This window comes from Coffea arabica, chromosome 2c (assembly GCF_036785885.1).
Source record: "Coffea arabica cultivar ET-39 chromosome 2c, Coffea Arabica ET-39 HiFi, whole genome shotgun sequence".
Taxonomy (NCBI): domain Eukaryota; kingdom Viridiplantae; phylum Streptophyta; class Magnoliopsida; order Gentianales; family Rubiaceae; genus Coffea; species Coffea arabica.
This window is the reverse complement of record NC_092312.1, coordinates 66,158,674-66,175,437: the sequence shown is the minus strand read 5'-3', so window position 1 is coordinate 66,175,437 and position 16,764 is coordinate 66,158,674. Positions and strand designations below refer to the sequence as shown.

Here is a 16,764-nt window from a genome sequence, read left to right as displayed (position 1 = left end):
ACCACTGCAGAAGATATTATAGAAAAAGCAGATGGTAGTACACTCATAAGATTCACCTCATTAAGAGAAAGACCAGAATCCTCTTATTCATGGTTACCAGCTAGACGTTCAAATTATGAGTCAACTGAAGTTAATTTTCCTATGGAAAGTACCTCAAATTTTAGGTATAAAACACCCATACCAGAAGTAATAAATCAAAATCAATCAAACTATTCTCCAACACATTCACAAATGCAAGGAGAAATAAATGTAATAGATAGACCATATAAAATAAATCATAAATATTTACAAGAAGATTTTGATGATGAAGAAAATACAGAAAAAAGAATTTGATTTTTTCAATTAGAATCAGATTATAAAGAAAAATTAATTATAGAATGGAAAAATGAAATAGATAAACAAAAGTTTGATTTTCCTTTCTTTACATGGTTATCATTTTATATGTCAAAATTAGGAATAAATGATATATATAATACACCTCAAATAAATGTTCAAACTAATTTATATAAAAAATGGAAATTAAAAGATGAACAAGTTATAACTTCAATACACCCTCCATTACAAGAAGTAAAAATTAATATGGGACAAGGAGAAATTATAACCTCACCTTTTAAGAAAGGAAGAGAAGCTGAATCAAGTACAAATAATTCAATAAATCTAGAAGATCTTAAAAAAGTTTATCAACAAAATAATTATACAAATCAAATTCTACATACGATATCTCAACATATGGAAGTATTAAATACAAAAATTGATACTCTAAAGAAACCAGATTTAAAATTCCCAAATGATATATCAGCATCTCATTTTCAACCTAGAAGTCTGACAAGAGAAAAAGAGCAAGATTTAGTACAAAATATTAATAGTCAAAAAATAAATACTACAGATAATTTACTAAATAAAATATCTAATGCATTACAAAATCTAACTACAGATTCTAAACCTTCAACTCCAAAAATAAACACATTAGACCAAATAATGGAAGAAAATTCTACTGAAGAATCAGAAGATTTATCAGAAGAATCAATAGCTTCAGATCTAGAAGAAAATATACTTTCACCAATAGAAAACCAATTTGAAGAAGAAAATAATCAAATAAATCGAATAAAAAGAAAGAATTATAATAACAAAGATAATTGGAAAATGGTAAGTTCAAAAAATTATTATCCTAGACCAAGCCCTCCAGATATTCAATATGAAGAAAGATCAAAATTTAGAACTACTAAATATGATGGAGATTCAATATATGAATGGATAATAGATGGAAAAGCTGAATATGAAGTATTAAATAATTTGCAAGAAATGGGAATGGCAAGACTAGCTTACAAAATTAAAAACATTCAAGAAAGAAATATTGCAACATTATTAGTCTCAGGATTTACTGGACAATTAAAAAATTGGTGGGATAATGCCTTAACATTACAAGATAAATTATCAATACTAGATCATACTCAAGAAATAGAAGATGATCAAGGAAATATTCAAATACAGTCAGATGCTGCAGAATTTCTAATAGTAACAATAGTAATGTATTTTATAGGAAATCCAAAAGAAGAATTAAATTCTAATAAAACATTTTTAACAAATCTAAGATGTCCAACCTTATCAGATTTTAGATGGTATAAAGATATGTTCTTAACAAATGTATTAAGAAGACCAGATTGTAATGCTTCATTCTGGAAAGAAAGATTCATAACTGGATTACCAAGCTTATTTTCACAAAGAATAATGGATAATCTACAAAAAGAAATGGGAACAGATGTCATTTCATTCGAGAATATTACTTTTGGACAACTATTTGCTTTTGTGAAAAAAGAAGGATTAATATTATGTTCAGAATTAAGATTACAAATAAAATATGGATCTAAAACCAAAGAAGTAGGATCATTTTGTGATGCCTTTGGAATCAAAAGAATTAAATCACCATCAGCTTATAAAAAGAAAATTAAAAAATATTCTAAGAAAACAAGATATAAAACTCCCAAGGAAAATGAACCAACTAAGAAGAAAAGATTTATTAAAAAGAAAATTGTTTGTTACAAATGTGGAAAAATAGGACATAAAGCCAACAAATGTAGATTAAAAGAAAAAATAACTGAAATTTGTTCAAACGAAGAAGAAATTAAAAATAAACTAATAAATTTGTTAATAAATGAAAAGGATAAAAGTTTAGAAGAAGACTATTATGATGATATTACTAATTCCGAAAGTGAAGAAGATTGTAATTGTAATCCAAAATATATAAATGTTATAACTAAAAAAGAAGACAAAGAATTCCTATTAGATATAATAGAAAAAATTGACGATCCAATAGCTAAAAAAGAATATTTGGAAAGATTAAAAAGTTTAATTATTCAAGAAGATAAAATGCCAAAGATAATAGAACCTTTTAGCATTTCAAAATTAATAGATAAATATCCAAATATAAATGTAATGAAGAAAGAAACTACTAAAGATCTTCAATCAGAAATTAATACTCTTAAAATTCAAGTAAAACAATTACAACAAGAAATTATAGAATTAAAATTAAAAGATTTAGAAATAGAATCAAAATTAGCATTAATAAATGACAATCAACCTTCAAACTCTAATTCAAAAACAGAAGAAATAATAATCTCAGAAAAACCAATAAAAGAAGATCAATATATAAATACTATAGAAAAAATGACTTTTCAAAAATGGTTTGCATTAGTAACTATTACAGTAGAAGATTTCAAAGAAACATTTGTAGCTCTTATAGATAGTGGAGCTGATACAAGTTGTATTAAAGAAGGAATAATTTCCACTAAATATTGTGAAAGAATAAAAGAAAAACTAATGGCAGCAAATGGACAAGATTTAGAAGTAAAATATAAATTTACAAAAGGATCAATATGTAATAATGAATATTGTATTAAACATAATTTCATAATTGTAAACAATATAAATCATGATGTTATATTAGGTACACCTTTTTTAATTCAAATATATCCATTTATAGTAAGCCATGAAGGAATTTCAGTAAATATAATGGGAAAAATTATTACCTTCAAATTTTTAACTCCAATAAGACAGAAAGAACTACAAACCTTACAAACCTCTTCAATATATAAAACAATAAATACTATTACTAAAGTACAACAACAAATAAATTATATTAAAGAAGAAAAATCTTATTTAAAAATTGAAGAACAATTAAATGATATTAAAATACAAAAAAGAATATCAGAACTAGAAGAATTATTTCAAAAAGAAATTTGTGCAGATATTCCTAATGCTTTTTGGGATAGAAAACAACATATGATAGAATTACCCTATGAAAAAGACTTTGAAGAAAAGAATATTCCAACAAAAGCTAGACCAATACAGATGAATTCTGAATTACTAGAATTTTGTAAGAAGGAAATAAAAATATTAATAGAAAAAGGATTAATAACACCTTCAAAATCACCTTGGAGTTGTGCTGCATTTTATGTCATGAATCAAGCTGAAAAAGAAAGAGGAGTTCCAAGATTAGTAATAAATTATAAACCTTTAAATAAAGTATTACAATGGATTAGATATCCTATTCCTAATAAAAAAGATTTGCTTAATAGATTATTTAATGCAAAAATATTCTCAAAGTTTGATATGAAATCAAGATATTGGCAAATAATAATAGATCCAAAAGATAGATATAAAACAGCATTCACAACACCTTTTGGACATTATGAATGGAAAGTTATGCCATTTGGATTAAAAAATGCACCATCAGAATTTCAAAATATAATGAATGATATTTTCAATCCTTACAGTTCATTTAGTATAGTATACATAGATGATGTATTAATATTTTCAGAATCAATAGAACAACATTTCAAACATTTAAATATATTTTTAAAAGTAGTTAAGAAAAATGAATTAGTTGTTTCTGCTCCAAAAATGAAGTTATTTCAAACTAAAGTAAGATTTTTAGGACATAATATATATCAAGGAACAATAAAACCAATTAATAGAGCTTTAGAATTTGCTACTAAATTTCCAAACGAGATATTCCTCCCCATTTGCTATTAAATAAAAAAGATGATGCAGAATCCCGAGATGCTTAAAGAATATTTGGATCTATCTACAAAAGCAAGATAGGGATGACAAAAGCGACAAAATAGAGGAGTCAGCAGGCTCATCAGATTTTTAATTGTCTAAGAAATGCAGCCATGTTTAATATTTAATTAAATTTTTACTTAGACGGGAACAACCGAGCCTATGCCTGGAACATCCTATCCTGGACTTACCAACGGTCTGACAAAGCATCAAGTCTTACCAACGTTTTCAGTAAAAGTTTAATAAAATATGCAAACATAAATGCATGAAATAGCCAAGTCAAAATAGAAGCGTAATTCAAATAAAGTAAATGTAAATCAAAGTTTAAATATGCGTATGCAAATTAAACAAGGGTGTGGCTCTGATACCACTTCTACCCAGGTAACATGAAAATAACATGAATGTATGAAACTGTAATTAGTATAAAGAGTTGGACTTACAATCAATTTTGAGAGTTGCAATAAGTTCTACGGAAGCTTTTCACAATTTCTTGAATCTTGACTTTAAGTAAGACTTTTGAAACAAGAGTGGTTGGGATATGTTGAAAAGTGAGTTGAAGTTGAGAATGGTGTTTGAGAGTGTTTACAATGGTTTTCTTACTTCTGAATTGCTAATTCACCGATACCTTCTGTCTAACATTTTGATTCTATTTATAGAGGCTCGGGAAGTTACATTTGAACTTCATTTCATCTTCATTTGAATTTCATCTTCTTTTTCTTGTTGAATGGCCGACATCTTTTTCTAAAAGTCGTTGGGGTCTTGTCCGCCTATTGGGTCTTGTCCTCCAAACGGATCAAAAGTTGAATCTGATGAGCCTGCTGACTCCTCTATTTTGTCGCTTTTGTCATCCTTATCTTGCTTTTGTAGATAGTCCAAATATTCTTTAAGTATCTCGGGATTCTGCATCATCTTTTTCATCAGGAAGTCATTTGAAAATGCCCCGGATGCCATACTTGTCACTTTTTCTTTATCTTTTTTCTTTGGAGTGGTCGGATTAGGTAGAATAGTAGTTGGATTGGGTGGCATTGTCGTTGGAGTGGGCGACAAAGTTGTTGAAGTAGTGGTTGAATCTTTTGTCCATTTGAGCTTTTCTCCCGTTGTTAGAAATCTTATCACATTTGCTTGATCTCCGAATTTCTGATTGAATCCTGTCCACCATTTAATTTTGAATTCTCTGACAAGGGACATTGGAAGTAGCTTTTCTAATTCTTGATGAATTTTGAAACTCCAGCAAAATATCCACGGAACTTTGAACTCCATATGAAATAAAATTGGTCTTATATATTCCTCCCCCTTTGCTCTTTTTAGATAGGTTTGAAATCCCATAAGTACATTTGGAGGGAGTATTTCTGATTGTGGTCCAAACCATTTCCACCAGTGATTGAACCAAATTGGAAATTCTCGATTGCAATTTTCTTTGAAAGTGAAGAACCAGGAATGATTGAATGGTCTAAAAAGAAAAGCACGATACCATGCCATTTTGTAATCTTGATATGTGAATCCATCTGGAATGAAATTGACTGAGAAGGATTTTTTCGAATAAAGAGAAGTCCATTCATTGGGCGAACAAACTTTCTTTATGATGCATTTTGAATGACTAATAACATTTGGATTTTTCCTATCTGGAATAGGGTAAATTTCTACAGATTGAGTATCTGTAAGGATTAATTCATAGTAGTCCAGATTTTTTGAAGGGTCATCTGGTTGCCAATAACATTTTGGAGGGAAATTTCTTTGGACAGTTTGGTTGAGTGTAGTATATAATGGTGTTTCTTGGAATCTGGTCAAAGTGATATGTTGAGTGTTTGGTTTAGTGAAGTAAATATTTTCTTTGGATTTTTCAATGGGACTTTGAATCTGTTGAAGAGATCTTATAGGAGGAAAAGTTGGAGTACGAGCAGCTTGACTATAAGTCAAAGCTGGAAAGTCCTGTAAGATTTGAAATTTATTTTGAGAAACAGGAGTAAGACTCATCTCATAATCCTGAGGAGTCTTTGGCCTGGAAGTGCCTGCTTTTGAATCCATTTTCCTGCACAATTAATAAACAACATCTTTAAGTTGGTCAGATAATTGTCTATTCTGTTCTTGGTAATATTGAATAAATTCGTTGTGAAGAAAATCTTCACTTCTGCTTGCTCTTTAATGGGTAATGAGTCGAATGGTGTTTTTCTGAATTTCTCTTTGAATAATAAAGGCTCTTTCTTTTGGAGTAATGGTTGCATAAGGGCTTTTTTGAACATAAATTTCATCGTATTTAGGAATTTGGTAGGCTGGAATAACTTGTCTTCCATTCTGGGTCTGAATGGAATATACATATCCTCTGGATTGAATCATTTTTTCTTTGTTCTGAAGCTTTGGAGAATCTCGTTGTGATCTCAAATAATTTGAATATTCACGAGCATTTCTTTGAGCTATCATTGCTGGATCCATGTCCTTGTAGAAATTCTCTAGTAAGAAAATCTGGTAAAGAATTATTTTCTCCTTTGATAAATTCAATCTCGAAATCAAATACAGATAAAATACCTTGCAATCTAGCAAATATTTATTTTGAAACTATATTTTGAACATCTTTTTGTAGAATTTCTTTTGCAGATTTACAATCTATTCTAATCAAAAATTTCTTATTATATAAATCATCTTGAAATTTAGATATACACAGAACTATGGATAAAATTTCTTTTTTAATAGTTGAATAATTCTTTTGAGGGTCAGACCATGTTCCTGAATGAAATCTAACTAATTCTTCTTTTGAATTATCTATTCTTTGTTTTAATATTCCTCCATATCCTAATTCTGATGCATCTGTTTCAACTATCATGAATGCTTTAGGATGAGGTAAACATAAACATGGTAATGACTCTATTTTTTCTTTTAAATATTTTATTTTTTGTGTATGTTCATCTGTCCAAGGTTTTGGATTCTTCTTTAATCTATTAAATAATATAGAGCATTCTTGTCTTAATTTAGGAAAGAAGTCTGCTATATAATTTAAACATCCTAAAAATCTTTGCAATTGATTTTTATCTTTTATCTCATTTGGAAATTTAGTAGCAAATTCTAAAGCTCTATTAATTGGTTTTATTGTTCCTTGATATATATTATGTCCTAAAAATCTTACTTTAGTTTGAAATAACTTCATTTTTGGAGCAGAAACAACTAATCCATTTTTCATAACTACTTTTAAAAATATACTTAAATGTTTGAAATGTTGTTCTATTGATTCTGAAAATATTAATACATCATCTATGTATACTATACTAAATGAACTGTAAGGATTGAAAATATCATTCATTATATTTTGAAATTCTGATGATGCATTTTTTAATCCAAATGGCATAACTTTCCATTCATAATGTCCAAAAGGTGTTGTGAATGCTGTTTTATATCTATCTTTTGGATCTATTATTATTTGCCAATATCCTGATTTCATATCAAACTTTGAGAATATTTTTGCATTAAATAATCTATTAAGCAAATCTTTTTTATTAGGAATAGGATATCTAATCCATTGTAATACTTTATTTAAAGGTTTATAATTTATTACTAATCTTGGAACTCCTCTTTCTTTTTCAGCTTGATTCATGACATAAAATGCAGCACAACTCCAAGGTGATTTTGAAGGTGTTATTAATCCTTTTTCTATTAATATTTTTATTTCCTTCTTACAAAATTCTAGTAATTCAGAATTCATCTGTATTGGTCTAACTTTTGTTGGAATATTCTTTTCTTCAAAGTCTTTTTCATAGGGTAATTCTATCATATGTTGTTTTCTATCCCAAAAAGCATTAGGAATATCTGCACAAATTTCTTTTTAAAATAATTCTTCTAGTTCTGATATTCTTTTTTGTATTTTAATATCATTTAATTGTTCTTCAATTTTTAAATAAGATTTTTCTTCTTTAATATAATTTATTTGTTGTTGTACTTTAGTAATAGTATTTATTGTTTTATATATTGAAGAGGTTTGTAAGGTTTGTAGTTCTTTCTGTCTTATTGGAGTTAAAAATTTGAAGGTAATAATTTTTCCCATTATATTTACTGAAATTCCTTCATGGCTTACTATAAATGGATATATTTGAATTAAAAAAGGTGTACCTAATATAACATCATGATTTATATTGTTTACAATTATGAAATTATGTTTAATACAATATTCATTATTACATATTGATTCTTTTGTAAATTTATATTTTACTTCTAAATCTTGTCCATTTGCTGCCATTAGTTTTTCTTTTGTTCTTTCACAATATTTAGTAGGAATTATTCCTTCTTTAATACAACTTGTATCAGCTCCACTATCTATAAGAGCTACAAATGTTTCTTTGAAATCTTCTACTGTAATAGTTACTAATGCAAACCATTTTTGAAAAGTCATTTTTTCTATAGTATTTATATATTGATCTTCTTTTATTGGTTTTTCTGAGATTATTATTTCTTCTGTTTTTGAATTAGAGTTTGAAGGTTGATTGTCATTTATTAATGCTAATTTTGATTCTATTTCTAAATCTTTTAATTTTAATTCTATAATTTCTTGTTGTAATTGTTTTACTTGAATTTTAAGAGTATTAATTTCTGATTGAAGATCTTTAGTAGTTTCTTTCTTCATTACATTTATATTTGGATATTTATCTATTAATTTTGAAATGCTAAAAGGTTCTATTATCTTTGGCATTTTATCTTCTTGAATAATTAAACTTTTTAATCTTTCCAAATATTCTTTTTTAGCTATTGGATCGTCAATTTTTTCTATTATATCTAATAGGAATTCTTTGTCTTCTTTTTTAGTTATAACATTTATATATTTTGGATTACAATTACAATTTTCTTCACTTTCGGAATTAGTAATATCATCATAATAGTCTTCTTCTAAACTTTTATCCTTTTCATTTATTAACAAATTTATTAGTTTATTTTTAATTTCTTCTTCGTTTGAACAAATTTCAGTTATTTTTTCTTTTAATCTACATTTGTTGGCTTTATGTCCTATTTTTCCACATTTGTAACAAACAATTTTCTTTTTAATAAATCTTTTCTTCTTAGTTGGTTCATTTTCCTTGGGAGTTTTATATCTTGTTTTCTTAGAATATTTTTTAATTTTCTTTTTATAAGCTGATGGTGATTTAATTCTTTTGATTCCAAAGGCATCACAAAATGATCCTACTTCTTTGGTTTTAGATCCATATTTTATTTGTAATCTTAATTCTGAACATAATATTAATCCTTCTTTTTTCACAAAAGCAAATAGTTGTCCAAAAGTAATATTCTCGAATGAAATGACATCTGTTCCCATTTCTTTTTGTAGATTATCCATTATTCTTTGTGAAAATAAGCTTGGTAATCCAGTTATGAATCTTTCTTTCCAGAATGAAACATTACAATCTGGTCTTCTTAATACATTTGTTAAGAACATATCTTTATACCATCTAAAATCTGATAAGGTTGGACATCTTAGATTTGTTAAAAATGTTTTATTAGAATTTAATTCTTCTTTTGGATTTCCTATAAAATACATTACTATTGTTACTATTAGAAATTCTGCAGCATCTGACTGTATTTGAATATTTCCTTGATCATCTTCTATTTCTTGAGTATGATCTAGTATTGATAATTTATCTTGTAATGTTAAGGCATTATCCCACCAATTTTTTAATTGTCCAGTAAATCCTGAGACTAATAATGTTGCAATATTTCTTTCTTGAATGTTTTTAATTTTGTAAGCTAGTCTTGCCATTCCCATTTCTTGCAAATTATTTAATACTTCATATTCAGCTTTTCCATCTATATTCCATTCATATATTGAATCTCCATCATATTTAGTAGTTCTAAATTTTGATCTTTCTTCATATTGAATATCTGGAGGGCTTGGTCTAGGATAATAATTTTTTGAACTTACCATTTTCCAATTATCTTTGTTATTATAATTCTTTCTTTTTATTCGATTTATTTGATTATTTTCTTCTTCAAATTGGTTTTCTATTGGTGAAAGTATATTTTCTTCTAGATCTGAAGCTATTGATTCTTCTGATAAATCTTCTGATTCTTCAGTAGAATTTTCTTCCATTATTTGGTCTAATGTGTTTATTTTTGGAGTTGAAAGTTTAGAATCTGTAGTTAGATTTTGTAATGCATTAGATATTTTATTTAGTAAATTATCTGTAGTATTTATTTTTTGACTATTAATATTTTGTACTAAATCTTGCTCTTTTTCTCTTGTCAGACTTCTAGGTTGAAAATGAGGTGCTGATATATCATTTGGGAATTTTAAATCTGGTTTCTTTAGAGTATCAATTTTTGTATTTAATACTTCCATATGTTGAGATATCGTATGTAGAATTTGATTTGTATAATTATTTTGTTGATAAAATTTTTTAAGATCTTCTAGATTTATTGAATTATTTGTACTTGATTCAGCTTCTCTTCCTTTCTTAAAAGGTGAGGCTATAATTTCTCCTTGTCCTAAATTAATTTTTACTTCTTGTAATGGAGGGTGTATTGAAGTTATAACTTGTTCATCTTTTAATTTTCATTTTTTATATAAATTAGTTTGAACATTTATTTGAGGTGTATTATATATATCATTTATTCCTAATTTTGACATATAAAATGATAACCATGTAAAGAAAGGAAAATCAAACTTTTGTTTATCTATTTCATTTTTCCATTCTATAATTAATTTTTCTTTATAATCTGATTCTAATTGAAAAAACCAAATTCTTTTTTCTGTATTTTCTTCATCATCAAAATCTTCTTGTAAATATTTATGATTTATTTTATATGGTCTATCTATTACATTTATTTCTCCTTGCATTTGTGAATGTGTTGGAGAATAGTTTGATTGATTTTGATTTATTACTTCTGGTATGGGTGTTTTATACCTAAAATTTGAGGTACTTTCCATAGGAAAATTAACTTCAGTTGACTCATAATTTGAACGTCTAGCTGGTAACCATGAATAAGAGGATTCTGGTCTTTCTCTTAATGAGGTGAATCTTATGAGTGTACTACCATCTGTTTTTTCTATAATATCTTCTGCAGTGGTTTGTTCTATATTTCTAGCTATTTGTGGATTTTTAATTTCAAATTCACTTGGTATAGTTATTTCGTTCCATTTTAATCTTTTTGGTGTGTATGTTGTAGGTTTATCTGCATCTACTTGTAATAAAGTTGTTTCATCTTTCAGAGTTGGAGTCATTATAAATTTTGGATTTAAATGAGATGATAAAGGTCTGTAATATATTCTATATATTATTGCAAAATTCTTTGTATGTTTTTCGAATTCATTTCCTTGTAGATGAATGTCTAATATTAAAAAATTTAGAATATGAGGGTCTGTTAGATCTATTAAAAAATTTGGAGCACAGTTAAAATATATTGGTCCATTACATACATTTGTTTGAATCATAGATAGTAAAGAAGTTTTGTATCTTTTGAGTCTAGTATCTCTTAAGGCTAGATATATAGGAGCATCTACTTCTAGATGGAATAAAGGTTTTACAGCAATTTGTATTAAACCTATATGAATGTATCGATATTCTTTACTTAAATATTTTTTAATTGTATTATGATTTAATAATTGTATGGTTTGATATTCTTCTTGAATAGATATTGTTTCTTCATGAGTTTTAACTGATAAAGCAGTTTTGAAATCTAAAGGGCCAATTCTATAAATGTGTTCAATTTTTTCCTCTGGGATTGTCCAATCTGAATTGTTTATAGGCATATGATATTCATGACTTTGTACTACATTATCTTTCCTTGAATTAGATCCTATTTTTAATTGTCTAAGAAATGCAGCCATGTTTAATATTTAATTAAATTTTTACTTAGACGGGAACAACCGAGCCTATGCCTGGAACATCCTATCCTGGACTTACCAACGGTCTGACAAAGCATCAAGTCTTACCAACGTTTTCAGTAAAAGTTTAATAAAATATGCAAACATAAATGCATGAAATAGCCAAGTCAAAATAGAAGCGTAATTCAAATAAAGTAAATGTAAATCAAAGTTTAAATATGCGTATGCAAATTAAACAAGGGTGTGGCTCTGATACCACTTCTACCCAGGTAACATGAAAATAACATGAATGTATGAAACTGTAATTAGTATAAAGAGTTGGACTTACAATCAATTTTGAGAGTTGCAATAAGTTCTACGGAAGCTTTTCACAATTTCTTGAATCTTGACTTTAAGTAAGACTTTTGAAACAAGAGTGGTTGGGATATGTTGAAAAGTGAGTTGAAGTTGAGAATGGTGTTTGAGAGTGTTTACAATGGTTTTCTTACTTCTGAATTGCTAATTCACCGATACCTTCTGTCTAACATTTTGATTCTATTTATAGAGGCTCGGGAAGTTACATTTGAACTTCATTTCATCTTCATTTGAATTTCATCTTCTTTTTCTTGTTGAATGGCCGACATCTTTTTCTAAAAGTCGTTGGGGTCTTGTCCGCCTATTGGGTCTTGTCCTCCAAACGGATCAAAAGTTGAATCTGATGAGCCTGCTGACTCCTCTATTTTGTCGCTTTTGTCATCCTTATCTTGCTTTTGTAGATAGTCCAAATATTCTTTAAGCATCTCGGGATTCTGCATCATCTTTTTCATCAGGAAGTCATTTGAAAATGCCTCGGATGCCATACTTGTCACTTTTTCTTTATCTTTTTTCTTTGGAGTGGTCGGATTAGGTAGAATAGTAGTTGGATTGGGTGGCATTGTCGTTGGAGTGGGCGACAAAGTTGTTGAAGTAGTGGTTGAATCTTTTGTCCATTTGAGCTTTTCTCCCGTTGTTAGAAATCTTATCACATTTGCTTGATCTCCGAATTCCTGATTGAATCCTGTCCACCATTTAATTTTGAATTCTCTGACAAGGGACATTGGAAGTGGCTTTTCTAATTCTTGATGAATTTTGAAACTCCAGCAAAATATCCACGGAACTTTGAACTCCATATGAAATAAAATTGGTCTTATATATTCCTCCCCCTTTGCTCTTTTTAGATAGGTTTGAAATCCCATAAGTACATTTGGAGGGAGTATTTCTGATTGTGGTCCAAACCATTTCCACCAGTGATTGAACCAAATTGGAAATTCTCGATTGCAATTTTCTTTGAAAGTGAAGAACCAGGAATGATTGAATGGTCTAAAAAGAAAAGCACGATACCATGCCATTTTGTAATCTTGATATGTGAATCCATCTGGAATGAAATTGACTGAAAAGGATTTTTTCGAATAAAGAGAAGTCCATTCATTGGGCGAACAAACTTTCTTTATGATGCATTTTGAATGACTAATAACATTTGGATTTTTCCTATCTGGAATAGGGTAAATTTCTACAGATTGAGTATCTGTAAGGATTAATTCATAGTAGTCCAGATTTTTTGAAGGGTCATCTGGTTGCCAATAACATTTTGGAGGGAAATTTCTTTGGACAGTTTGGTTGAGTGTAGTATATAATGGTGTTTCTTGGAATCTGGTCAAAGTGATATGTTGAGTGTTTGGTTTAGTGAAGTAAATATTTTCTTTGGATTTTTCAATGGGACTTTGAATCTGTTGAAGAGATCTTATAGGAGGAAAAGTTGGAGTACGAGCAGCTTGACTATAAGTCAAAGCTGGAAAGTCCTGTAAGATTTGAAATCTATTTTGAGAAACAGGAGTAAGACTCATCTCATAATCCTGAGGAGTCTTTGGCCTGGAAGTGCCTGCTTTTGAATCCATTTTCCTGCACAATTAATAAACAACATCTTTAAGTTGGTCAGATAATTGTTTATTCTGTTCTTGGTAATATTGAATAAATTCGTTGTGAAGAAAATCTTCACTTCTGCTTGCTCTTTGATGGGTAATGAGTCGAATGGTGTTTTTCTGAATTTGTCTTTGAATAATAAAGGCTCTTTCTTTTGGAGTAATGGTTGCATAAGGGCTTTTTTTTGAACATAAATTTTATCGGTGAATTAGCAATTCAGAAGTAAGAAAACCATTGTAAACACTCTCAAACACCATTCTCAACTTCAACTCACTTTTCAACATATCCCAACCACTCTTGTTTCAAAAGTCTTACTTAAAGTCAAGATTCAAGAAATTGTGAAAAGCTTCCGTAGAACTTATTGCAACTCTCAAAATTGATTGTAAGTCCAACTCTTTATACTAATTACAGTTTCATACATTCATGTTATTTTCATGTTACCATTTTGTAATCTTGATAAGTGAATCCATCTGGAATGAACCTTACTGAAAAGGATTTTTTAGAATAAAGAGAAGTCCATTCATTTGGAGAACAAACTTTCTTTATTATGCATTTTGAGTGGCTAATTATATTTGGATTTTTTCTGTCTGGAATTGGGAATATTTCTACAGATTGAGTATCTGTAAGAATTAATTCATAATAATCCAAATTTTTTTTGGGATCATCTGGTTGCCAAAAACACTTTTGAGGAAAGATTCTTTGGGTAATTTGATTGAGTGTAGAATACAAAGGTACTTCTTGGAATTTAGTTAAAGTGATATGTTGAGTAAATGGCTTGGTAAAATAAGTATTTTCATTGGATTTTTCTGGGGTCTTTGGAATCTGTTGAAGAGGTCTTATTTGCGAAGAAGTTGGAGTACAAGCAGCTTGACTATAAGTCAATGCTGGAAAATCTGATAAGAGTTGGAATCTGTTTTGAGTAACAGGAGTAAGAATCATCTCATAATCTTGAGGAGTCTTTGGCCTGGAATTTCCTGCTTTTGAATCCATAATCCTGCAATATTAATAAACAATATCTTTAAGTTGGTCAGATAATTGCTTATTTTGTTTTCTGTGATATTGAATAAATTCCTCACTTCTCTCAATTCTTTTCATAACTTTGATTCGAATGGTATTTCTCTGAATCTCTCTTTGAATAAGAAAGGCTCTTTCTTGAGGAGTGATAGTAGCGTAAGGGCTTTTTCGAATGTATATGGTGTCATATTTAGGAATTTGATGAGCTGGAATACTTTGTCTGCCATAGCTGGTTTGGGCAAAATATTGATATCCTCTGGATTGGATATCTTTTTCTTTGTTTTGGAGTTTGGGAGAATCCCTTTGAGCTCTCAAATAATTGGTATATTCTCGTTCTTCTCTTTGAGCCAACATTTCACGATCCATGTCCTTGTAGAAATTCTCTAGTAAGAAAATCTGATAAAGAATTATTTTCTCCTTTGATAAATTCTATTTCAAAATCAAATACAGATAAAATAGCCTGCCATCTAGCAAATATTTGTTTTGAAACTATATTTTGAACATCTTTTTGTAAAATTTCTTTGGCAGATTTACAATCTATTCTAATTAAAATTTTTTTATTATATAAATCATCTTGAAATTTTGATATGCACAAAACTATGGATAAAATTTCTTTTTTAATGGTTGAATAATTTTTTTGAGAATCAGACCATGTTCCGAAATGAAATCTAACTAATTCTTCTTTTGACTTTTCTATTATTTATTTTAATATTCCTCCATATCCTAATTCTGATTCGTCTGTTTCAACTATCATGAATGCTTTAGGATGAGGTAAACATAGACATGGTAAAGATTCAATTTTTTCTTTTAAATATTTTATTTTTTGAGTATGTTCCTCTGTCCAAGGTTTTGGATTTTTCTTTAATCTATTAAATAATATAGAACATTCTTGTCTTAATTTAGGAAAGAAGTCTGATGTATAATTTAAACATCCTAGAAATCTTTGTAGTTGATTTTTATCTTTTATTTCATTTGGAAATTTAGTAGCAAAATCTAAAGCTCTATTAATTGGTTTTATTGTTTCTTGATATATATTATGTCCTAAAAATCTTATTTTTGTTTGAAATAATTTCATTTTTGGAGCAGAAACAACTAATCCATTTTTCTTCACTATTTTTAAAAATATACTTAAATGTTTAAAATATTGTTCTATTGATTCTGAAAATATTAATACATCATCTATATAGACTATACTGAATGAACTATAAGGATTAAAAATATCATTTATTATATTTTGAAATTCTGATTGTGCATTTTTTTAATCCAAATGGCATAACTTTCCATTCATAATGTCCAAAAGGTGTTGTAAATGCTATTTTATATCTATCTTTTGGATCTATTATTATTTGCCAATATCCTGATTTTAAATCAAACTTTGAGAAGATTTTTGCATTAAATAGTCTATTAAGCAAATCTTTTTTATTAGGAATAGGATATCTAATCCATTGTAGAACTTTGTTTAAAGGTTTATAGTTTATTACTAATCTTGGAACTCCTCTTTCTTTTTCAGCTTGATTCATTACATAAAATGCAGCACAGCTCCAAGGTGATTTTGAAGAAGTTATTAATCCTTTATCTATTAATATTTTTATTTCCTTTTTACAAAATTCCAATAAATCAGAATTCATTTGTATTGGTCTAACTTTTGTTGGAATATTTCTTTCATTAAAATCTTTTTCATAAGGTAATTCTATCATATGTTGTTTTCTATCCCAAAAAGCATTAGGAATATCTGCACAAATTTCTTTTTGTAATAATTCTTCTAGTTCTGATATTCTTTTTTGTAATTTAATTTCTTTCAATTGTTCTTCAATTTTTAAATAAGATTTTTCTTCCTTAATATAACTTATATGTTGTTTTACTTTTGTAATAGTATTTATTGTTTTATAAATAGAAGAGGCTTGTAAGGTTTGCAATTCTCTTTGTTTCATTGGAGTTAAAAATTTAAAAGTAATAAT

At 28.0% G+C, this 16,764-nt stretch overlaps 1 long non-coding RNA gene across 1 annotated transcript; it reads right to left on the bottom strand.

The window, feature by feature from the left end:
* Positions 1-3,369: 3,369 nt before the first annotated feature.
* LOC140036017 (uncharacterized) lies at positions 3,370-4,662 on the bottom strand. The gene is made up of 2 exons (XR_011839916.1): positions 4,500-4,662; positions 3,370-3,466 (listed from the first exon to the last, which is right to left on the bottom strand). It is a non-coding gene; the product is annotated as an uncharacterized lncRNA (long non-coding RNA).
* Positions 4,663-16,764: the final 12,102 nt, after the last annotated feature.